The sequence below is a fragment of the Zingiber officinale genome, chromosome 2B (assembly GCF_018446385.1).
Source record: "Zingiber officinale cultivar Zhangliang chromosome 2B, Zo_v1.1, whole genome shotgun sequence".
NCBI lineage: Eukaryota > Viridiplantae > Streptophyta > Magnoliopsida > Zingiberales > Zingiberaceae > Zingiber > Zingiber officinale.
In genome coordinates this window covers 121,454,948-121,481,583 of record NC_055989.1, presented here as the reverse complement: position 1 = coordinate 121,481,583, position 26,636 = coordinate 121,454,948, and the positions used below count along the sequence as shown (strand labels likewise).

Sequence of the window (26,636 nt, the reverse complement as noted above, 5' to 3'; positions counted from 1 at the left end):
TTGTTATTATATTAGGATTAAGAGCACACACTTCCATAATAACTAAGGTCTAGTTCTTTTATTAAGTCTGTACAAAAAGAACTTTCCTAAATGGTCCTACTCAATACAGTTAGAGTGTACCAGTGTAATTTATTAATCAAGATAGACTAATACTTAATTACACTATGACTATTCCAATGGTTTGTTCCTTTCCATCTTAGTTATGAGCAACTGTTTATAATTTATAAAGAACCGACAACATGATCTTCTGAGTGTGACACCACACACCATGTTATCTACTTATATAAATTAATTGAACAATTACATTTAACAAATAAATGTAGATATTGACCAATGTGATTCTTTTATTTCAAAATTAAATGTTTACAAAAGCTAGACTTTTAGTATACACTCCAACGTCCTCTTCTTCTCTTATTTGACATGATGTCCTTCAAGAATTTGGCAAACTTGGACATTTGTAAAATTGCATCAATAAGAGAAACTTCAACACATATTTCTTTGACTTTCTCCAAGAATTTGCCAAACTCTTCATCCTTCTTAAGCATAACAAGTCTTTGAGGAAAAGGGACTACTTGACTTTGTGGGCAAAGTGGAAGAGTCTTTTCAACCTTAGCGGTACTCTCCTCTTCTTCTCGAACCTGAATAGGTTCTTGTGTTGAAGGAGAGAGCTCTTCTTCAAAGTTCATCCCTTTTTGAGCAGTCACTTGGGGATCTCCCAAGGTCTGTCCGCTCCTAAGTTCAATTCGATTGCAGTGCTCCATAGGATTAACATCAAGTTTTCCAGGAAGTTGACCTGGTGCTCTGGAAGATGAAGAAGCTAATTGGGCAATTTAACTATCCTGAATCTTTTGATGTTTTTCAGAATTATCCATTCTCTGAGTAAGCTTCAAAATATCTTGCTTCATTTCATTCTGATTTGAGATAATTTCTTCAAACATCTTTTCAATTTTAGACATTGGAAAGCCTTGAAAGGATTGTTGTTGTTGAAAATCCTGTTGCCCAGACTGAAAATTAGGTCTTGCCCCCATAGGTGGTCCTTGCTCTTGATTATTTCTATAAGAAAAATTCGGATGACTTTTCCACCCGGGGTTGTATGTATTTGAGTACGGGTTATTCTGCCTCTATTAAAACCCATGATTGCATCACATTACTCCAATTGATTGATTTGTGCAAAGATAGCTCCCAAAAGACATGAGTCACTAGAGTGATCAGAACTTCCACATACTTCACAAGTAAATACAATGGCATTGACCGTATTTGAATTAGTCCCCATACTTTCTAATTTCTTTGTAAGAGCATCCAGTTTTGCAGCCATTAAAGTGACTGCATCAACATCGAACTTTCCTGACGCTTTTGTTAGGTTTACACAAGAATAGCCACCACTTCTCTCATTTGTCCATTGATGATGATTTTGTGCTACACTTTCAATTATTTCCTCAACTTCATCTAGGCTTTTATTCATGAGTACCCCTCCAACAGCTGAATCTAGGGACACCTTAGTATGATAATTAATGCCATTATAGAATGTGTGCAACACTAACCACTTCTCCAAGCCATGATGTGGGCATTGTCTGAGTATATTATTATATCTATCCCAAGCTTCAAATAAAAATTCTGAGTCGGCTTGTTTGAAACTTTCAATGAGATTCCTCATATGAGCCGTTTTACTAGGTGGATAGAATTTATCCAGAAATTGTTACTCGCATTGTTCCCATGTGGTGATGCTATTTGGAGCTAAAGAGTTTAGCCATTGCTTAACTCTGTCTCTTAAAGAAAACCCAAATAATAATAAACACAGTGCTTCAGAAGGAACACCATTCATTTTCATTGTTCCGCATATCTCATAGAAGACCTCCAAGTGTTGATTTGGGTCCTCATGCGATCCTCCACCAAACTGATTCTACTGCACCATAGAAATAATAGCCGGTTTGATCTCAAAATTATTTTCTTCAACAGAAGGTCTTGAAATGCTAGATCGAAACCCTCTAGCATAAGGTGCTGCATAATCCTTTAATGGTCTATTTGCCATGCTAGAATGTTCTTGTTCTTCTTGATGTCTTTGTGAAGTTCTTCTTCTATGAAATGTTCTATCTATTTCGGGTCTAGAGGAAGAAGTTCTCCTGCAAAGTTAGATCTTCGCATACACAAGAATAAGATTGCAAGATATATTTGTTCAAAAGAAAAGAAGAAAGAAAGAGAAAAGTTAGATCAAAAGAAAAATAGAGAAAAACTAGATTGGAATGCTAGAAATCAAGAATGCAAAGTTAGAATTAGAATTAGAATTGCAACAAAATGAATTGTCAAGAAGTAGAAAGATATGCAAATGATGAAAACAAAATTCTTAAGATTAGTTACAACTATGCTAACGAAAAGAAAAGTTACGTTTAGTCTAACTCAATTGATAATTTCAAATGTTATAGCGCAGTCCCCGGCAACGGCGCCAAAAACTTGTTAACATTTCGCAAGTGTACGGATACGTCATCAGTAATAAAGAAAGATATCATATCCATAGGGACTAGTTATAACCACTAAAGATATCTCAACACGAATTAGCTAAACAACTAATCAATTGATTTATAAAAGCTAGGTGCAACTATAGAAAGTAAAACCTAGAAGTAAAAGCATAAAAACAGGGATAAGGGCTATGATAAAGGATGTTCTAGGAGTTTTGGTTTCTTTGTAATGTTATTCAATGTAAATGATCTACCAAATCTTATTCCTCAATTGTCCATCATTTGTAGAAGGTTGCCAATTCTCTCTTGCAATAGACAATCGACTTAGGACTAAAATCTATATCTAAATATGATCAATTAAGAATGATTCCTATGATGTCCTTACACGGGCTTGCCTGTCACGTGCGCCCCTTCGATAATCAACATAGAAATGCATTACTTCTCAACCTATATTAAGATATAAAAGATTAATGCATACAATCTATCATACCCCCTTGAATGTCCTTATTTCCCCTTCAAGATTTTCCCTCAATCATCCTTACACGGGCTTGTCTGTTGCGTACGTCCCTCGGATAATCAAATGAGCGATTACCTCTATAAGATTCACAAGACACTCAAACCTTCAATCAAGTATGGTAATTAAGTCCAATCACATCAATCCACACAAGATCAAATAGATACAAACAAGACAACATCATAGAAATAGGAAATTAGCAAATCCACAAGAGTTTACATCAAATCACATTGCAAATACTCTCTCCATCCTAGAAAAAAGAGATCTAATCCATAGAACATGAAAAGAAACCCAAAGACAAGAAGATTACAAGCATCTTGATCCTAAAATCCAAGAAGAGAAAGGGAAGAAAAGCTTATCTACGATGAAGAACGGTCTTCAGATCCAATCCTCGTTCCCGGAGTCGATTCGTTGAAGATCTACCCTTAGATCGTCGGAAAATCCCTCTAAGAAGGTGAAGAATCACCCAAATCTCATCCTCTCCCAAGAGGGAGAACTCCCCTTCCAAATGATGGAAGAAATCGTTATATAGAGCAGAAATATTAGGCGCCACACGTCCTCGAGACCAGGCCGTGTGTGAGACACGACCTAGATCATTCCCTTCGCTACCCATCTCACACGGCCGTGACACGCTTTGCCACTGCCCTCCTTGCATGGCCGTGTAGATCTACACGGCCTCTGCTGCCTCCGATTCTGGAACTCATGCACGGTCGTGTCTGGGATACGGCTAGACCTTGTTTAGCTTTTGGAAGGCTTGCACGGCCGTGTAGATGTACACGACTGTGTACTACTTCGGCTCTGGAAGGCTTCAAAGTTGGCATGGCCGTGTGATGCACACACGGCCGTGACCTCTTCCTTTTCTGTAGAGGCTACACGGGTGATCATCACCACACGACTTGGACGTTGCCCTGCTCTGCCAATGCTGCATGGGTGAGCATCACCACACGACCTAGGTCACTCTCCCAAACATGGCCGTGCGGCACTCCAAGACGGTGTCTTCCTTCTTTCGTTAACTCACAGATTTAGCCTTGATCATAAATTCTTCTCCAAATACTCTGGCGTACAGAAAATGCACAAAAGCAGATCTTCGAACAAAAAGAGTAAATATGTTAAAAGCAAAGTTGGAAGTACAAAAATGCATAGATAAAGCATGCGCAAAATATGTGAATGTGCGTCAAAATATGCTAAATAAGTGTATACAATCTACACACATCACTTAGTATTTGTGCTTTCAAATTCACTGAGGTACTATCTAAAGATCTTGTAATGCCAAAATCAAGTGTTTTTATATGCTCCTTATTTTCTTAAGTGCTAAGTGATACAAGATTTGGATTTTTAATCTATTGGAAACCGGATTTGTAAGTGTTGTTTCAATTCTACAGCTAGGAATTGATGAGTAAGTGGATTTGGTTAAAAGATGTTTGTTGCATGAAGTATGAAGTAATTCGATGGTTAGATAGCTGTTAAGTGAGTATGGAGCTGGAAACAATGAATTGTGCAGAGAAGCAGTTGCAGTTTTAAATCTGTGGAGTGTAGAATCTGGTGTTAAATAATTATGTTTTAGTTTGAATTCTTTTTACCAATGATGTGCAAGTAAAGGAAAGGAATTTTTGTCCAGGATGGACAAATCTTAAGTGTGGGGGAGATAGGCACATGTTGAGGTTCATTGAGAGTAGATTCTAATAGATTTAGTGTCAAGTGAAATTCTTTCTTGAACTCAATTTTGTATGATTCAATTTCTGGAACTATGAATGCAGAGCCAAAATTTGATGCTAAATTATTGTTGTTGGATTACTTTAAGCTTGGTTTCGTTCCTTACCAATGCAATAGGATGCATTTCTTTAGATGCCTGGAAATGATGGTGTATGTTTACTTCTTTTCAGGTTTGTTATGATCCAGAACATGCATCTTTAGTAAGTTAAACAACAAGTTAAAGAAGTGCAGTGAAGGTTCAGTTTTGAATCTGTAAGTGCAATCTTGTGCCAAGGTTTGGAAAGAGTTAGAACTAAATTGAAGTGAAGATGGTATACTTTAACTGAGAGTAAATGACATGTTTTCCTAGGTTCATACCTAAGAAAATAAGAACTCAGATTTTCAGAATAAAAAAAATCAGCTTACATTGAGTTTTGAAGAAGAGTTACTGAATGAACTTGAAGTTGAAAATAGAATTGATACAATTGTAGTTAATTAAGGAAGAAGAGAAATAAGGAAGTGTGACTGGAATTTATTAGATAACATTTTTGTGTATCCATATCGTCCACTAGAATTTGTTGCTAACTTTTTCTTCCTTATCTATTCCTTGAGCAATTTTCCAAATTGCATCTGATTCATGTTCTTACTTTTCCTTTCTATGATTAACCTTCGTATTGTGATGGATATCCATGATCATGGTGGAGAGTAGAAGATAAGCAAGCATATGGTAGTGCAAGAAGCAAAAGTAGCGTGAGTGCCCTCCATTTTTGAGATTATATGTTGAGATAGGATGAGGGCCACAAAAAAATTAAATCTTGTGAGATTTTAGTGTGAAATCATTTTCAATTTATTCATAAAGGATGAAAATTATTATGTAGTTAACCAAGAGTAAAGTTTGAAGTCCATGAATGCTTGAGATTTTGGAATGTGATAATCTTAGATGGTTTTCCTTCTTTATTTTTCTAATCATGTTTAGGACTTTGTTTAGGGGATGCCATTAAAGTAGATTCTTAGGTTTTCTTGACTTGCACGGGACGTTCAAGACTAAGTGTGGGAGATTTGATAACCATGATTTTGCTATACTATTTTGATTCATTCATGCATGATTTGGTATTTTGTTCATAGATGAAACTCCTATTCATATCACATTTTATGCATTGCATTTATTCTTGGACTTAATTATAAATTATCTTATTACTGCGTTATTTGATGCTAATATTTGATTGTTATTTTGTAGGCATCAAAGGATCTTGGACTCAAATTAATTCAAACCAAATTTGTGCTCGTATTGGAGTTTAAACAAGACGATCAAGCTTTGGAGTAGTTTGGACCGTCCATCCAAGATCAAGAGAGATATGAGCTCTATATAGAAGATCTACTCCATCCGAGCCACGTGGAAGTAGATCACAACCATTAATAAAGATCCAGAGTTTTTGATCCAAACCTGAGATGTTTGGACCGTTAATCAAGATGGAAGAATTCTAGACCGTCTGATCAGATTGAGAGTTGATTTAAAAGGCATGAAAAGCTACAATGATAGGGGGCTCGAGCGTTTTCTCTTCTCACGATTTTTGTACTGACGGTGATCTCTGAGCTGCCAGCGTTCATCATCTGAATTCAGAGAGTGGCAGAGGGAGGTTCCCTAGTCCATGAACTTGGATTTCTATTTCACTGCCATAATCCATATCGCGGGAGGTTTTTCAATCTACGATTTTTGCCATCCAACGGAGCTTGAAGGGAGGTACCCAGGAGTTTCCGATTCCATTCTATCCATCATTCCTCAGTGATACATAGATCGAGCCAATCAATCGATCGAGTTAAGCGATTCCTATAATTCAACCTCTATTCTTCAAGTGATGAGATTGCCAGCTGATTGCGAGCTTGAAGGGAGGTACCCAGGAGCTATGAGTGTCATCTGATAATAGCTGGAGCTTGGACATTCCCTGTTGAATGTTTGAAGGGAGGTACCTAGGAGCATTTCTGTGTCATGGCAGAGTAAGTGGGCTGGATCTCAAGTTTGAGATGTGGAACATGTTTTGTTTCTATTTACTTTGATTCTCATTCCCTTGCTCAGATCTGATGATCTGATTAGCTTAGTTTGCGATATTCCTTCTGTTTTGAATTTTCCATTTCGTTTACTGCAAATTTACTTAGTTTCAGTTGTTGAATTTAGCAAACCCCTATTCTGTGCAATTGATCTATTGTGATTGGAGTGTTGATTGAAGTTTGTGTATCTGCAATTCCCATTTAAATCTCGATGTTTCAATGTCTACACGAGAATTACTCTGATTTCATTTTTGAATTAGATGATAATCTGAATTGATAAGCTCAAAATTCAAAAGATAAGTGTTTAGGTAGCTTCTTATCAGGAAAAGAATGAAAATGAATGTTTAGGTAATTGAATGCTGATTTGAGTTAGCCACGGATACACCTAGTTCATTTAGAAAACCTAAAAGAATAATTTGAATCTAGAATTCACACACATGTAATAGTTATCCCTGGAAATAAATACGACTTGGGACTCCTTACTACATCTCTTTTCTTGAGTTTTAATGGTTTTCGATCTTTTTTAATTTGAAGTACCTAGTGACATGTAAAATGGGCTACATGCAAAATAGGTTGAGTCGGGTGATACAAAAATTGTTCTTGCTTATCTCTCCAAATATACAATTATCTACAATTAGCATCGAAGTACTTGAAGAAGAATTTGAAATTAATTCAAAATAAGGATACTGTAAAGCTGGAGATAAGTTAAAGGTAAGCTCTTCCTTGTCAACTTTTAGTGATAACTTGTGATTCTTCACATCTATATTTGCTCCAGCTATGGTGAGAAAAGACCTTCCAAGAATTATAGTGATCTTTGGGTCCTCTTCCATGGACCACAAAATCTATAGGGATGATAAAATTTCCTATCTCTAATTCACATCTTTAACTATGCCCAACGGATATCTGCAGGTGGAATCAGCTAGTTGAAGTGCGATGGTAGTCAGTTTCAGATCACTCAAACCTAGCTTCTTATAAATATAAAATGACATGAGACTGACGCTAGCTCCCAAGTCATAAAAGGCTTTGTCAATAATAGTATCTTTGATTTTGCATGGTATTGAAAAACTGTCTGGATCTTGGAGCTAAGGAGGCAACATATTTAGAAGTAACTAACTAACCTCCTTAGTTAGAGCAACAGTCTCAAATCCTTCCTTCTTTCTTTTTCTTGAAATTACACCTCTCATAAATTTTGTGAATTTAGGCATTTGACGCAGGGCATCCAACAATGGTATGTCAATACAAATTTCCTTGATCTTTTCTAAAAATCTCTCAAACTCTGCATCCTTCTGGGCTCTGACCAATCTTTGAGGGAATGGAACTGTTTGAATTTTGATTGCTGGTGAGAGATTTCCAACCTCGATGGTAATCTCCTCTTCCTTCTTATCTTACTCTGGATGTAAGGAAGAAGTAAACGACTCTTCACTAAGGTTAATTCCATCTTCAAGTGTAGCGATCACTTGGGGATTACCCAAGGTCCGTCCGTTCCTTAGCTTAATTGCCTTGCAATGCTCCACGGGGGTTAATTCTAGTTTACCAGGGAAATTTCCTTGTAATCTTGATAAAGAAGAACTAGCTATTTGAGCAACTTGATTTTCAAGCATTTTGATATGCTTGTCCTGGTTGTTCATTCTTGCATTTATCTGCTTTTCAGAGTTGTCCAACTAGAAATTCATTTGCTTGGTATCGGATTTCATTTCATTCTGATTGGCTAGTATCTCCTCAAGTTGCTTTTCTAATCGGCTTGGTTGTGGATTTGCCTGTTGTCCTATTTGTTGCTCAAAGTCTTGATTGCTTTTGTATGAGAAGTTGGGGTGATTTTTCTACCATGGATTGTAAGTATTGGAGTACGGATTGTTCTGCCTCTAATTGTAGTTACCAATAGCATCACACTATTCCACTTGAGATAATTACATATTGATAGCTCTAAGAGGACAAGCATCCTTCACGTGTTTTGAAGCTCCACATACTTCACAAGATATAGAAATCACATTCATAGGGTGCCCATTCATATTCTCAAATTACTTCAATAGAGAATCAAGCTTTGTAGTAATTAAGCCAAGGGCATCCACGTTTATTTTCCTGGTATTTTGATCACTTCCGAACTTCTTTCTGAGGCTCATTGGTGATGATTATGTGTCACACTTTCAATAATATCCTCCGCCTCATCAAGGCTCTTGTTCATTAATGCACCCCCAGTGGTAGAATCCAAGGAAACCTTCGTTTGATAATTAATCCCTTTGTAAAAATGTGAATCACGAGCCACTTTTCCAATCCATGATGCGAGCAGTCTCTCAGCATTCCTTTAAACCTATCCCAAGCTTTGTAAAGAGATTCAGAGTCTATTTGTTTGAAACTTGCAATGAAATTTTGAAGGTGTGTTGTTTTACTTCGTGGAAAGAATTTATCCAAAAAGACTTGCTCACATTGGGCCCAGGAAGTGATACTGTTTGGAGGTAGAGAATTTAGCCAAGTTTTTGCACAATCCCTCAAGGAAAACCCAACTAGTAATAATCTAATTACTTATGAAGGAACTCCATTAATATGCATTGTGCTTCATAGTTCATTTAAGTTATCAAGATGATGATTTGGATCCTCCATCGGGCTATCACCATATTGGTGTTGTTGAACCATGGAAATAAAAGCTAGTTTTAATTCGAATTGATTGGCCTCAACTGTAGGTCTAGAATACTAAATCTTGGCCCTCTTGCATAAGGTGCTGCATAATCCTTCAAAGGTTTGTTCGCCATGATTCTTTGTTTCTGCTCTTGTTGGTTCTTTTGTAGATTTAATCTTCGATGAAATGTCCGGTCGATCTCAGGATCAATGGGCAAAAGATCTGCAGTATTTCTTCGCATACAAAAATTGACTAACAAGAGGCAAATTGGAATTTATTGTTTTAAATATTTTTTTAAGACAACAAATTGCAGAATTGAAATTGTAAAAATTAAAAATACAATAAAGAAATGATAATGAATAGAGAATAAGAAATGAAGGAATAAAAGAATTAAAGAACTGAAGTAATTGTCTAGACAAACTCTAATGTAAACTAACTAGATTTAAAACACTCAATCCTTGGCAACGACATCAAAAACTTGATGTGATGTACTACAAGCGCACAGTTGTCGTCAAGTAATAACATTTATAAAAGTTGATCCCACGAGAATTGAAGATTAAATGCTAGTTAGTCCTCCACTTCGAATTTAACTAGACAAAATTGATAATGGTTTGGTTTGAGATTTTTAACTAAAATATAAAAATAAGAGTAAGAAAGGTAACTGAGGAAGTCCTTTGTTCAGAAAATATTTTAGGTCGAAGGTTTCATTATAATGGTAGATATTGTGCTACAAATTTCCCCATTCCTAGTTCTTAGCTTGTATGTTTATAGGATAGTCTAAATATTTACCGAATTCCACCCCACAATGATGGATCGGAGTACTTTCCCTACCAATAACCAAGTATGCCATCAAGTGAAGAAATAACTTAGAGAGTCCAAGTTTTAGTAGAGTACCTCCTGCCACAAGGTCTGCCCCGGGTAAACATCTTTAGATTACGTAGGTCACTTGCATAGCATATGATTAGGAGAATCCCATTAGGTCAAGTGATAGACTTCTCCATACATAGAATCATCCTCTCTTAGGAGATTACGTTCCATATAGAAGGATATTTATCTTAGATACTCAACTTCAAACAACTATCCTAAGGTCATGCCGAGCTATATCGGAACGTACACTTAAAAGAAATGACAATTTATGCATCTCATCAATGAAAATTCAGGTTCACACATAGTCCCAATATAGACACACATCAATATATCTAACTCAGAAATAAGATCTATGCATACAAAAATGTAATCCAGATAGACAAATTTAGAATCATAAGGGAAAGCCTCTATGCAAGCATTTTATCAAACATAACAAGTGTATACAAGCTTCATCAAACTAGGAAATTAGTAATTCCATAGAGTTTATATCATCCACGCATTACAATTACTTCCTACGTCCTAGAACAGTATAAATCTACTTCATAATAAGAAGAAATACAACCCAAGCACTCAAAAACATAGAAATTTCCAAAACCCTAAGGAAGGGGAGTAGAAACTTATCTTTGGCGTCGAGTGAAGAGCTTGGATGTAGATCTTAGAATGTCGACGAAGATGGAGCAGTGGAACAACCTTAGATCGTTCAGATGATGCCCCCGAATGTGAGAATTTGATCTAGATGGTCTTCTTCCACCCTTAGATCCTCCTCCCGTAGCAAGGAGATGAAGTGCCCATTAAATAGAAGTGAGACATGGGGTGGTCATGCCTCTAGATATGACCTGAACATGGCTTGGGCATCTGGCTATGCCATTTAGAATGGCTAGAGCCAATTTGTCTCGGCTATAACTACTTGGCTATGCCAAATGGCACGCCCCTTCCCTACTGCTGGCTTCTTGGTCGTACCTTAAAGCATGGCCAAAGCTAGTTTGGCTCTGTCCACACGGCCAGGCCGTGCCATTTGGCATGGACAAAGCAGAGCAACTCTGCTTTGCTTCTTCTAGGTTATGCCAATTAGCACGACCAGCTCTTCAAAACTGCACCTTCAAGTGTATGACCGTGTCTCAAAGCACAGCGAAGCCCAATTTGACTTTAGAAGATGGCGTGGACAACTTCTGGCCATGCTCTAAGGCACGACCTAGTCTTCATCTGTACTGAGTCCACTTCCTGGCTGTGCTATTTGGCACAACCAGTGTCTTCTTGTTCCTTGGTTGTGGCTTAAAGCATGGCCAGGTCCAATTTGCCTCTGAGATGAGTTGCACACTCCATTCCTTGCTTCAATTAATTTTCATTTGCATCTTTAGTGTTCTTTTTCACTCTAAACTACTTCTGAAAGTTAAAACAAGCACTGAGCAGATTTCTAGATGCAAGATAATAATTACTGAAATTAACATGATAAAGGGTGCAAAAACATAGATCATAGGCAATGAATATAGAAGGATGCGCGCTAAACAGTACAAAATACTATATATAATCTACGCACATCACAAACGAAGTCTAAGTGTATCATAGAGGACTGAACACTTGATAGTTGAAAGTCCAATAAAGAGTTGATAAGAGAGAAGCCTATGTGGGTCATGATTGATTGGAAATTTGGCAATCAGAAGACCAATAAGGAGTTGACATGAGAAGTGAAGTCCAAGTGGGTCATGGAGGATCAAGTACTTGGCATGAGAAGCGAATTCCAAGTGTATCATGGAGGATCGAATATTTGGCATGAACATGAAGTCCAAGTAGATCATGGAAGACTAAACATTTGACATAAGAAAGTCCAAATATGTCAAGAAGAACTAGATGTTTGATTGTGGTAAAGTCTTAGTAGATAAAGGTTAACTGAATGCTAGATAATAGTGAAGCCCTGATAAGTCAAGGTTAATTGAATATTAAGTAATGATGAAGACAGGTTAAGGTTGATCGTATAATAGGCATCGAAAAATCCAAACAGATCAAGGTTGATCGAATGCTGAACAAAAGAAGTCCTAATAAATTGAGGTCAACTAGATACTAGGTAAGGTCAAAATTCAGTCTTGGTAAGAATAAAACAAAAGTATCAATTGACTACTAGGGTGTAACAATTGACTGATGAAATCCTAAACTAAATTTGGATTTTGAGGGATTTTAATGGTGGACACGCAAAGTCAAGTGATGGATTAGATTAATTGATTGATGGTCACATCAATAATTGATGGGTTTGAGGAATCGATTGATAACACTATTGTAGCAAATAAAATGCTAGAAAATCAGTTGATCAACTTAACTGATCAGCATCAATCGAGTTGAGTAGCCAATTATCAAGTGAGAGATTCGACTAATGACATTATTGCAATGAACATAAATTTCTAGATCAAATTGGAAATTCAACTTAAGGTGGAAGAGTTGCTTTGTAGGTGAAATGTTCGAATTTAGCGGAGCAATCGACTGATGGTGACGAATAGTCGATTGATTTGTGAAAATCAGCCCTAACTTGAATGCTATAAATGAAGAGTTTCAAGGAGGATTTCGGTGCTAATTCTTGAGAGTTTTAGAGACAAGTGATCCTTTACTTCTAGACCTTAGTGTGTTTATTAATTCTTTATAGACAAGTACAATGAATATGCCAGTGACATCAACAGTTTGAACAAAGATCTATAGCCACTCATCATGTCAAATTATGGCATCCTCTAGGAATCAATGTGCTACCATGGATCTAACATGATGCAATTAGGCAAAAATTCATGTTTGCAAAACACCGTGGGAACATATTATTTCATTCATCGAATTATTTTTTTTTTCATGCACAATGCTCTTTGTATCGGTAAGTCACTAAAAATTTATTCTCAGTTTGTCAATTCACCCTTAATAAAAATAAACTTTTAAATTTCACCCTCACGAATATTTTGTGGATGATAAAGAAACCAAAGCTACTCTACTCTATCTAAAAACTAGATAAAAGAAGTCTCTATCACTTTTAAGTTTTTTCTACTTAGCTCTCATAAGTAAATATATAAATAAATTAGCTTATCAAAAAACTCCTCCCATCCTTAGTAACTTGGCAGTCGGTTATAAGTTGACTCCGTGATTTACCTTTCTTTACATAATCTGGAAACAGATTGTGAGAGGTGTCTGAGATGAACATATTCATCTTTTACTACAATAAATAAATTAGCCTAACATACCCATCATGGTCATGCTTCTCTTTAACTTGTTAGTAAGTTATTAATAATTATTATGGTTTACTTATCTCTCTTTCATCTTCATCATGATTATGTTTCACTTGTTGGCAAGTTAAAAAAATTCATAAACAACCTTTCGCTTCATCTAGCCATGTATCCAATTTCCTACTAGAAATAAATCATTCAAATGTGTGGTTCCTTCTCCTATTTTGTTTATCAGATGCTTTCTTTGTTGTGTTATTTTTGTCTATCACATTAGTATTTACACTTGATATTCTCTTTGAAATAAAGTCTAATCTTTTTAACATACTTTCTCATTTTTAGAGAGATAAGACATTGAATACTACTTTGGTCACAAAATACTCTCACTTGACTCTATCTAAAGTGGAAGTAGCAATCTCTTCACTATAACTCCTTGGGTATAGTCCATTGAGTGTGTTACCTTTATACTTTATAGCAATTTGTAGAATGGAAATATAAACACAGTCAAAACTACTTCGACCTTTTTCAATCATGTTATTTTTCTTATTATATATAAGGACAATGATGTCACCACTGATAATTACATCTCAACCTACCCCACTATTTAATTAACAATTACCTTTTAAAAACTATATAATCACTATTTGGCCGGATTGTACATTTCTTTGAATCTTCAATTGTGCACGTTACACATGGCTCAAACTATATTCTAAACATATAATAAACATAAACTTAGAAATATATTATTTTTGATGAGTCTTTTCTCTTTTATAACATCATGCTTGCTTAAGCTCTTCTACGGGAGACTTTCCAAACATATTGCACCAAACTCAAGAAAAATTGATACACCACCCAAACATGTACTATTACCTTGAGCTGATGAAATTCTAATTTTGTCTCCAAAGATCTCTAATGGTGCATCCCATACTCCACTATATTTTTAAGTTGATGAGACTGCTTCGCTTAGCTCATTGACCTTTTCAAAGCTCCATGATCTTTGCTGCCTCTTTAACCTGATGCATTATCCCCTAGGAGGAAAACCTAGAGACAACTTTTGACCTCATCCTAACCTTAAGTGACATCTCTAAGAATTACCCATCATGTGGCATTCAATATCTTCTCCTAAGAGCTCTAACAATATTTGCATCTTTGGCTGACCAATTTAATTTAAGTCATCAAATATCAATTGGCATTAAAAATAATTATGAAATTTGATACTCTTCTTTGTAATAGAACTTGGAATTTGGTTCCACAACTAAATATTGTATACAAATGATTTTTTTTTAAAAATAAAGTATAAAAGTAATGATTCTCTTGAATGTTATAAACCTAGACATTGGTAAAGAGATTTTGTTATTATATATGTATAAATATTGATGAGACATTTAGGTTAGTCATTAAGTTATAATTCTTCATCTATTATTATCTATAATTGTAAGTTTCAACCACCATAAAAAAAAAGATTTTTTGTGATGAATTTTGTGATGAATTTTTTTAAAAAATCCATCACAAAATCAATTTGCAATGAAATTTTTTTTGTTTCAAATTTGGCGTCGCCAAATTCTGGGATGAAAACATGTAAATTCATCATAGAATTTTCGACGAATTTTATTTTCGTTGCAAAATTTATTGTAAATTTGCAATGAAAATAAAATTCATCGTAAAAAATTACCAACACAAATCTATGATAAAATTCTATTTTCGTCCTAAATTTGATGACTAATCTAGTTTTCATTGCAGATTTGGCAACGAAAATAGTATTCATCACCAAATCTGATTTGCAGTGAATCCCCGTTATGTCCTAGATTTGGCAATGAATACTATTTTCATCACATCTTTGCAATGAATACAAATTCGTAGCCAATGTGCTAATTTGTCAAATTTACGAAGAATCCACAAACTTGTCACCAAATCTGTAACAAAAAATGGATTCGTAGTAGATTTGTGATACATAGTAAATTTATGATAATTTGACGATGAAAATAATTCTTCGCTAAATTCATCCCAAATGCTAAAATTTTGACCAGAACCTAACCATTTCTCCATTTTATCATGTTAATATAATACATCAACCATTTTCAAACTTGTTTATATAACACATCCTATTTAACATATACATCCAACACATCCTATTTAACAACACATCCTATTTCACAACATACACATCATATTTATATTCTAAACCAAATCTACAATCATACAATCCAAAAATTGTCAAAATAAAACCAAACAAACAAGCACTACAAGAAAAACCTTCATAGACATCGGTTTTCCACCGCTGTCTATTACATTTTCGACCGATGTCTATGAAGGCGATGTAAAAGATCTGCCATTTTAGACATCGGGTTAAAACCGGTATAGTATCACTTAATGACACCGGTTTTCGAATCAGTTATTAACTGGTATAGTATCACTTAACGACATCGTTTCATCAACGGTGTAAAATCGATGTAATATTATATGTTAATAACACCATTTTTGGCAGCGGTATACGACCGATGTAATATTAGTTAATGACACCGGTTTTGCAACAGTGGAAAACCGATGTAATAGAAGTATTGTTTAACGACACAAATTCGATTTCCGAAATAATGAAAAATCGACAGTATCCAAGAAAACACAAATATTCACAAATTACACAAATATTCTTCTTCCAACAGTATCCATAAAGTACACAGATATTCACAAATTACATAAATATTCTTCTTACAACAGTATCCATAAAATACACAAATATTCTTTTTACATCAAAAGCTAATAGATATTGTATACATCAAGGTAGAACATTGTGAGTCAAAACTCAAGCTGAGGCTACATTAAATTATGAGAATCAGAATCTGTTCAACTTGCTATACTGCTCCATTCTTCTTGCACCTTTCATTTCCCTAATCTCACCATTTTTCACCTTCAAATACCTAGTTTTCTGAGTTAAAACATCCACTGTTCTAATCTGTCGAACAAAAGTATCATTTGGTCTACTTAACTACAGCAAAGAACAAAAACAGAAGAATTATACATGCTACAGAAGTCCTAGAATATCACCATCAGAAAGAAATTGACATGGAACAATATACGTAATTTACATTCCATGCAAATGCATGCATCATCCAAAGTTTTCAAAAATCAAATACCTTTCCTACTCAAATGTAATCTAGCATGCATTCAGCCCACTCGAACCACACTTCATCAATTTCAACTCTGGAGTACTTGAGATTTGTAAACTGTAAAAACACATAAATAATATATTAGTAAACCAAGACCAAAAATCATAGTTGAAAAAGTAGTAAGAGCACCAGGTAACAAGATGACTAATTTGAATGCTTAAAAAGAGACACATTCATCATTTATCTCAACCACATCATATAGTGATAGATTTATCATAACTGGGAACTTAATATATTCCAAACCAGAAATTATTGTAACAAAGTTTTCTCATAGTTGCAATTTAATTAATCAGTACTTGATGGAGGTTCAATCTTTTCATATTCAGAATATCATTCAAACATCCTGGTGTAGCAACAATGATATCAGCTCCACGATCCAACTCTCTTAACTGGGTCCTTTTTAATTAATCAGTACTTGAGAAGTGCCAATGAACGTATTCTTGGTACTTCTTTTTGAAAATGGAAAAAAGAGATTTCCAACCTCTCATCAGAAAGTCCTGCCAACTATAATGATATGACTAAAGATTTTATGTTTTTGTGAAACATGAGTAAAAGAGGGTGGAATTGGAATAACACTTGTTTAATTATGCACAAACAGCTAAGAATTTTGAATTTAAGTAATAGCAATAAAGTTAAACTAGATAACTTGGACAACGTATGATTTGAACACATAAGAAACAATTCAAAGAAATGTCAATCAATCAAAAAAAATTAAACCAGTAAAAATCTATCAAATACGTGCATAATTTTGAAACATAGATAATGAAAGACATTATAACTAGGGAGTCAAAGCTTACCAAAAATTACCATCATTCTTGTTGAGAATTAATGACAGACAACTCTTCTTCGTAATCCATTGCATGTAATGAGCAATCCCTTTCAATTAATAAAAATTCCTGAAAAATATATGCCCAGTTAATTTCTTTTGTCGCATGTTTTGTTGGGGAGCTGGTAGTGATACTCAAGAACAGTTCAAATCAATTTTCACGGTGTAGAACTCAAACTATGATGATTTGTTCATTCACGTAGAATGCGGAGGGTAATACCTGTAACTGGTGATGACTAAACAAATGAAGGATTCCATATTCCAAAGAAGCAACTAATTCTACAAGTGCATCACGATGATCTTTTAAATTGCCCATTTTAGCAAGAGAAACTGACACCTATTGGTGAACAAAAAAGGACCAATAAAGATTTGTAACACCATGGTGTATGTCAAGGAACACAGATAGCACAGAAATAAAAAAGTATTGAGGTTGAGATTCTAATTAGCCTGCATACAACAAAGAATAATTTATGGTAGACAACACCTACGATTAAGCCCTTTCACTATATAATTAGTAGGGTTTATCAATAGATCTTCCTTGAAATACCAAGCATCAAGCCGAAATATCTCCATTCTCACTCTAGGTTGAAACCGGTTAAGCTCACCTGATAGATAAATTATTGACCTTCTCACAAGAAAATAACAATAGTGCATATTTAGTGGATTATGATACCAATACCTTTGAAACCAGCAGCCATGATAGTGGCAAGAAGTCCACCATCATTAGCTTCATGAAGTTACCAAAATAAAGTAAATAGTCATATATATAAATCATAAATAAAGTTACCAAACTAAAAATTCTCATTGTCAACCCAAATCCCATCACATTCTCCACGAATATAGGGTGGTTCATTGTCATCAATTTCGTCAATATCCATTGATGACATCCATTTTGTGAAGCATTGGTAGTGAATTGAAGGATCTCCCAACTTATCATCAGTGATGTATTCAAAATACTCTCTATTTGTCCTCGACCGCAATGACAATTCTAAGAAATGCAATGTTGAATATCAATTACATGAACAATTACCTATTGGTTAAGACAAGGCACTTTGAGAGATTGCTTCGGAATTGAGTGGCAACAAGGGACACAGCCTAAAAAAAAGTTCCGACTAAGTATAAAGTTATAATCACATCTTGTGGAGTTTGAAAGTATAAAGATAAATTTAACATGGACCTGATGCATCGCAACATAAGCAAAAAACTTTTTGTAGGAAAACCCTGCGGCTAGCAAATAATTCTGGCACTTCTTCAAAGGGTGCCTGCATGTAGACACAGGTTAGTAGAAACTAAGGAAACATTGTTGTAGTAAAAAAGAGAGTTTAGACTAAAAACAAGTAGATAAATGGTACCTTAAAAAAGAGTGTATCAGCTGCAAAAAATAATAAAAATTTGTCAAATTACTAGACATAACAGTAAAAGCTATAAATGATTGAGCAACTGGTATCTATGTTGCTTTCAAACAGAACAAAACAATTTATAATCAGTTCCCTGGAATTTGATAAGAAGATAAATTGACAAATATATATTGCATCACAAGAGTTTTAAGATGACTTATTGAAGTTCAATCTTGCCTATTACTAGTTACTAGTAGCATCACAAATGTATATCTGGTAGGTAATGACATACCATTCAACGGTTGACCAATAGAACGCGTAACTTGGTTCAAATTTTCCTTTACAGTCTGCAATGCAATAAAAAATATTTTCCTATAAGTACTAAAAGACATCCTAGATAAAACCATGGCCAAAGAACATGAGAAAAATGCATCCCGATAGAAAGAGATGTCTAAAAATTTGTAGTATTGTAATATGACCAGAAATATGATGCATAAATTTGTAGTCATACCTCGAATTCTGCATGACTAATAGCCTTATAGGGTAGCTGAAATTCGGACATGAGTGACCTCTACGAGCAATAGAACATAATTATGGTAAATGAAATTAGATAAGAGCTCCAAACCTCATACAAGGTATCTAGTATATACCTATGACTCGGGGCTTTCTAGTCGGAATTGATAGCGGAAAAGAGAAGTCTCCATGGAAAGAAACCATTTCCTTAATTCATCCCTAGGAGGTGAAGGAGATAACACTCAGGAAAGATAGTGTGATATCAAAATAAAACATGACCATAAAAATCAAAACCTACATTCTACAATATGCAAGACGGAGAACGAAGTGTGAATTGATGTCTTTGTTCATGACCTCTGATGGATCTTGATGCCTCATTTGTGCCCTCCATAGTTCAGTTACCTAATTTTCACAAAATAAAACATATATTTAAAAGTAAAATGAGCGATCCAAACAAAATCACACGCAATACCAATTTCTCCATCTCTTCGGGCCTTTTTCATCGGGGCAAACCATCTGAAATACCCTGCAGGACTTCATGAAAACAATCGAATATAAGTTACCAATAAAGCCAAACAGACGCAGGATAGGGAAGTTGATCAAGGAAGGGGAGGTATACAACGAACCACAAACCCTAGAAATGGGAAAAGATGAGGTTTTGCAAGGTACCTCGGAGGCGATCTATGGCGTAGAGTTCAAAATCTTCTATCCGGACCTCGAGGGAGTATACAACGAACTACAAACCCTAGAAATGGGAAAAGATGAGGTTTTGCAAGGTACCTCGGAGGTGATCTATGGCGTAGAGTTCAAAATCTTCCAGCCGGACCTCGAGGGAGTATACAACGAACCACAAACCCTAGAAATGGGAAAAGATGAGGTTTTGCAAGGTACCTCGGAGGCGATCTATGCCGTAGAGTTCAAAATCTTCCAGCCGGACCTCAAGCGCAGGCGCGGAGCGGTAGAAAGAGAGTTTAGCCGACGTTGTCGAGGAGGCAGCATGAGTCGATTCCCTCTATGATCGAACAATCTCCATTCCCTACGTCTCTGAATGCTTCGGCAGCTGAGGACTCGGGGGTTATTCATGTGAGGGTTTGGCCGGATTTGCGGGAAAACTAGAAAAGGCAGAAAGTCGTGTGTTGATCCTGATCGGAGAGGAAGGGGCCTCGATCTAGGAAGGGGAAGAGGGAGATGAGGCTGAGAGAGATGGTTGGACGGCCAGCGGCGAGGAGGAAAGTGGTGGTGGAGTCGTGACGGTATACGGTGGACGGCGCGATATAGGTTTAGGTTTGGAGGGAAGAATGAAATGTTGCAAATTTTGGCTAAGTATTGGTGGAAAAATTAAAATATTTTATTTTGGTTCATTAACACCGGGTTCTAAAACCGCTGTTAAAATCGGTGTCTATTAACGAAAAAAAGGCGCTCATAGACATCGCCTAAAAAACCGATGTCTATGAGCGAAAATTTGCGCTCATAGACACCGGTTTTTGGAAAAACCGGTGTAAAATACTCAAAGACATCGAAATTTACTTAAAACCATTGTTGTTCCATCGATGTCTATGAGGGTTTTTCTTGTAGTGAAGATCCATACAAACAAACATCTTACATATCAAACCCATATCAAATTCATAGAAACAAACATCTTACATATCAAATCCATACAAACAAGTCAATAGGTTACATATCAAATCCATACAAATCAATAGGATACATCACCAAATCATCTTCTTCTTCTATAACAAACACTTTAATTTCTTCTACATCTATTATTCTTCTTTTCTGCATCAAAATAAACAAATAAAAAGTATCATTTTTATAAAATAAAAAAATCCTATAAACTAACACAAAACTTAATACTTACTTCCTTCAATATGGATTTTCAATTTATACTAACTTACTTGGTCTCACCAACCCTATTTGAAATAAATTAATAGTAACAATAAAAAATACAAAAATAAAAAGTTTAAAATCAAATAATTAATGTTCAAAATATTAATTATGAGACAAATAACATTAATACATAAATAAAGTTATGAAGAATCATCACAACCATCATTATCGTTGTCACCACCATCATCATTGTCGTCGCCACCATCATAATCGCCATAAGGAGGAATCTGACTTAGAATGGAGCTTAACTAAAGATGTCGTATTATGAAGTCTTATTGTTGGCACAAAATTACTAATTTCATGATCTCTTTGTAACATTTGTTGATCCCTTTACAACATTCTTGATCCATTTGCAATATTATCCCCTTCAAATGGCTAACCTCTTTAGTCAAGCTATTTATTTGGGTCCTTACTACTGATGGTGTGAAAGAAGATGTATCAGCAACTGTATGGGTTATTCTCAAGGAACTCATTCCCAATATCCTTCCCCCTTTCGCTCCCTCACTCGCCTCCAGCCATAAGCTCATATTATTACTAACGAGGGCTCAAATCCCTTAGTATCATCACTAGCTGGTGAGCATTTCTGTGCTAGTTCTAGCTCATCATATTATTAGAAAAATTAAAATAAAATTATAATAATAATATTTTAAAGAGAGATCAGGTACATAATGAATAGAATCTAAGTTATAAATTAAAATCAAATAAAGATTAATCCAAACTTTTTTTTTCTTTAGTTCTATTTCCACTCTAAGTTTTATCTTTTTTTTTTCTAAATGTCTGGGTGAAAGTATCTATGAATATAGGTTCCTTCCACATTTTCTTGGTCTAAAAAAGCACTGTTAGAAATAATAAAATGGATTAAAAAAATTAGTGAGAGAGTTAAAAAATTACCAATCTATGTGTATACTCATCTATTTAATAGAACCTCCCACATATGTAGCAGACGAGTCTTCAGAATTATAAGCTTAATTTGTTTTATTCTGATAACTCTTTTGTTTGCTCTCCTCAGTTTCCCAAACACTAGAGATCATGACCCAATGTTCATCAGTGATGCAAGGTGATTTTTTCCCCTAGTTTTAGTATGATTCAGTCCATATTGGATGTGATCACCATATTTTTTCTTAAATATTCTTTTTATTTCCATTTCTTCACTCGAGTCCTAATTGAATGCCTACTAAAATGGAAAAAGCAATTGATTATATATTCATTTTAATTTCATATATTAACTGAAGGGGATATACTTTAAACTTATTCCACTAGAGCTTTTTGGTGGATGTTGAAGTATTTATATATGTCATTGAAGCACCTCCTCAATGTTTATTCACAATTCAATTAATATCATGAATAACCCATATAGAATTTAAAAATCTATCATTAAAATTAAACAATGCTAAATAATTTAGATAGTTGAATAAATAAAATATTTTATAGTACTTACGAATCTTTGAGCACTATAAACTCTCGAGTGTCTATAAACTTAGCAGTTGAGTTTCTAGCTAAATCAGGGGCATGCAGGAACAATTGTATTGATGAAGGTACTGGTGATGGTTGTTGGTGCAATTTCCAGTAGGTCAAGGTTGACCTAGTTGACCAAGCGTAAACCTTGGTCATGGTTTCGATGTTTGACAATACAGAAAGACATGTAGACATAGACAATGCAGGTGCAGTTGTCCATGCGGAGAGATACTGATCAGGTTGAATGAAGAAGAGTCAAGTAGGTTAAGGTTGACCGGATACTTGACTGGGAAGTCCTAACTGGGATGTTAGGCAGTTCGGAAAGTCCTGGTGAGTGAAGCTAGGCAGTCAGGAAATCCTGGTGAGTGAAGCCAAGTGAAAATCCTGGTGAGTGAAGCTAGGTGAAAGTGAAAGTCCTGGTGAGTGAAGCCAGGCAGTTGGAGAAAGTCCTGGTGAGTGAAGCTAGGCAGTTGGGAAAGACCTGGTGAGTGAAGCCAGGCAGGGGAAAGACCTAGTGAGTGAAGCTAGGCAGTTTGGAAGTCCTGGTGAGTGAAGCCAGGCAAGGGAAATCCAGATGGGTCAAGGTTGACCATACATCTGGTAAAAAGTCAAAGCAGGGAGCTTGGCACGGGAAAAGTCCAAGTATGGAGACTTGGCACGGAGAAGACCAAGTTGGAGACTTGGTACGGAAAGTCGGAGAGGGCTCGGTAGCTCGTTCTCCGGACTGTGGTCAGAGAGGGCTCGGTAGCTCGTTCTCTGGACCGGACGAAGTCGGAGAGGGCTCGGTAGCTCGTTCTCCGGACTAGGTCAAGAGAGGGATAGGTAGCTCGTTCTCAGGACCATTTAGGGTTTAGGGCTGGAGCTCTAAACCTGGATCGGTCTGGTGACCGATCCAGCGATACGCCTGAGTATCTGATCGGTTTGGTGACCGATCAGATAACAAATAGAAGGGTTCTGTAAGTCATCTGATCGGTCTGGAGACCGATCAGCAGGGAGTCTGATCGGTCTCCACGATCGGTCAGAGACGCTGCCACCTCTCTTACAGAGAGGTGGGATCGGTCCGGGGACCGATCAGACTGGGGCCTGATCGGTCCCCATGACCGATCAGAGGTACCCTGGACCGATTAGGCTTCAGCCTGATCGGTCCAGAGCTATCCGTTGGCTCACAACGGTCTTCTGTCTTCTGCTGTCTTCTGGCTTCTTCTTCGCAGATGGATGCAGGTATAAAAGAGGCTGAGGGCTTCAACAGTGACTACAGCTTCTCTTCTTCTTCCTACTCCTGACTGTGATTGAGCTTTGCTGAGCTCCGAAGCTTCGTGTGAGCTTCTTTGACTGAGTTACTTGTTGGCATTCGTCCGTGAAGTTGGTGCTTCATCCGGGACTTCAGTCGACGAGAAGGCAAGCGAGTATTCGTACATTCATTGTGTATTTTGTTCTTGCTCTTCTTTGTATTTCCATATTGCTGTTGCAAGCTATTGTGGCGAGGTTTCTCTACCCACAAGGAGTATTTATTAGTCGGTTCTCCGGGGACTCATCCACCGACGGATTGATAGGCTTCGTCCACCTTACGGATACGCCGAGGAGTAGGAGTTTCATCTCCGAACCTCGTTACATCGTCGAGTTCGAGTTTGAGGTTTGATCTTTCCTTTTTGCGTTTCTATTTAGTTATTTCCGCTGCGCTAACCTTGATTTGTAGAAAGAAACGAACGATTTGGGGTGGCTATTCACACCCCCCCTCTCTAGCCGCGACCATCGATCCTAACAAGTGGTATCAGAGCGAGGTCGCTCTTCGCCGGATTAACACCTGAGGGAGCACAAGCTAGAGATGGATCAACTCGGAGAAGACGTCACAATTCCACCTTTCTACGATCGCGACGACTTCGCGTTTTGGAAGGTAAGAATGAAGTACTTTCTTATGACTAACCTTGAAAATTGGAGTTGTGTTCAATTAGGTTTCAAGCCTCCGATGGACAAGAAAGGAGAAACCCTAGAGAAGAAGGAGTGGACCAAGGAACAAGTCCACCAATCCCTAGTCAACGATGAGGTATTGAAAATTTTTGAATTTACTTTACCTAATGATGTTTTGTGTAGGATAGGTGGATATAACGATGCCAATGAGTTGTGGAACAACTTGGCAAAGTTCCATGAGGGGAACTCCACTTCAAGCCATGAAGAGGAGTCAAGTGAGCCAAGGAGTTCACATCATGGAGGCATGGATTTAGAAGTTGAGGGCTACTCAACATCTAAAGAAGAAGAGGAGGAGAGTTCCTCTTCAAGTTCGGAGCAAGGAGAAGAAGCTTCTACCTCCGGAAGGGATGAAGGAGAGAGCGTTCATCCATCCTTAACTCTAGGTAACTCAATCCATTTAGTTTCTAGCAAATTACACATAATGTGCTTTGAGTGTAGGGAATTTGGACATTACAAGAGTAAATGTCCAAAGAGGGTTAGGAAGACTCCACCGGCTCCAAAGATCAAGGAAGCCGGAGTCCCGATACGCAAGAGCAAGGAGCACGTGGTGTGCTTCCAATGCAAGCGAAGGGGACACTATAGGAGCCAATGTCTGAGGGGGAGACAATCTCACAAGGACAAGAGACCGAGCACGTCTATAGGGGGAGCTAAGGCAAACCCTAAGGTAATCTCTAAGGCACATTCTTGCAATTCTAGTAGGATGCATGCTAGTAGCCTTATTGCTATTGTCAATAATAATAAGCATGACAACAATAGAAATCAATACACGTGTTTAGGTGCCAAGCATGTTAGTCTAGATAAGGACAATTCTAGAAATGCTAACCCTAGAGTTACCTCATCTAAGGCTAAGGAGAACCTAGGTAGAAATCCCAAAATAACTAGACATATGCCTAGGAATACCTCAAAGAACAATGACAAATTAAAACTTGAGGTATTAGAAAAGGAAAATCAAGTCTTGAGGTCAAGACTTGACAATTTAGAAAAGGCCCTTAAGAATTTAGAGAAGTCAACTCAAGGGTCTAAGGGTCAAAAATCAAAGCCCACTTATCATAATGTTCCATTCGATTATGGAACAAGACCTAGGGCTAGAAAGACCATCACCAAGGTCACAAGGGGAGTCACCCCTAGAGTTGATCTTGATGAGTCCCAAATGACCAAGCCTTTAAAGCCTAGGAGGGTCATTAGGAGGGTTGCTAGGGAAGTCATCCCTAGTGAATATTTAGTGAACCCAATGAGCTCAAATAGGTATTGGGTTCCTAGGAGCGTGATTCCATCACGCTAGATGAGTTAGGGTGTGCCAACGTTACTTGAATAGGTAGTTAACCTAATCATGGCAAAAGGTGGCACTTTAGGAATTTTCAAGGTCTAATCAAGCCTTGAAAATGAAAGTGAAAATTATTCCTAAGATAATTAGGATGTGCCAACCACATTTGAGGAATTTTCTAGAGTCAATCTAGTTGGCACATAGTGATCTAAAAGTCTTGAGGATATGATTTTAGGTCTATTACACTTAGGAATATAGAATTTATGGCAAAATGATCAAAATTATCAAAAATGGCAACTAGGGCTAGAATTAGGTATTTTCTATACCTTTATGTGCTATTTGCCATATATTGTTTGCCATATGCCATGTCATGACATCATATTTAATCTTTGATCATTTGAAATGTCATGATAATGCTTAGGTTATTTATATGTCATACTTTATTTAAGTTTCATACTTTATGCCATGACATCATGACATTGGCACATGTTTCCATTTATGATACAATTATATGCCATGTCATCATCTTGTGCATTAATGATCAATGAAATTGATTTAAGGACTAAAACACAATTTGATATGGAGATCAAATTGTTATTTAGAAAAATGTATGAGAACTTAGATTAAGCTAACCTAAACCCATATCTCACATCAAAATTGACTTGGATGTGTTTGATACACCTTAGATGTGTGTGAGATATTAGGATTGTGAGTTAGGATCAAGGTGCATAGTTCTTGTACCTAGATGAGCCTAATTCTAATTGGGGATCATAGGGAAAGCTTATGTACAAGTCATGTACATTTAGCCCTAAGATTGTGGTCCTAAATTAAATGGTTTAAAATCATTT

At 36.4% G+C, this 26,636-nt stretch overlaps 1 long non-coding RNA gene and 1 other non-coding gene across 2 annotated transcripts; one reads left to right on the top strand and one right to left on the bottom strand.

The window, feature by feature from the left end:
- Positions 1–8,974: 8,974 nt before the first annotated feature.
- Positions 8,975–9,080, top strand: LOC122049960. The gene has a single exon (XR_006131196.1). It is a non-coding gene; the product is annotated as a small nucleolar RNA R71 (small nucleolar RNA).
- A 7,470-nt stretch (positions 9,081–16,550) lies between these two features.
- On the bottom strand, positions 16,551–17,623 carry LOC122049482. Its single transcript, XR_006130968.1, has 3 exons — positions 17,585–17,623; positions 17,346–17,434; positions 16,551–16,595 (listed from the first exon to the last, which is right to left on the bottom strand). It is a non-coding gene; the product is annotated as an uncharacterized LOC122049482 (long non-coding RNA).
- Positions 17,624–26,636: the final 9,013 nt, after the last annotated feature.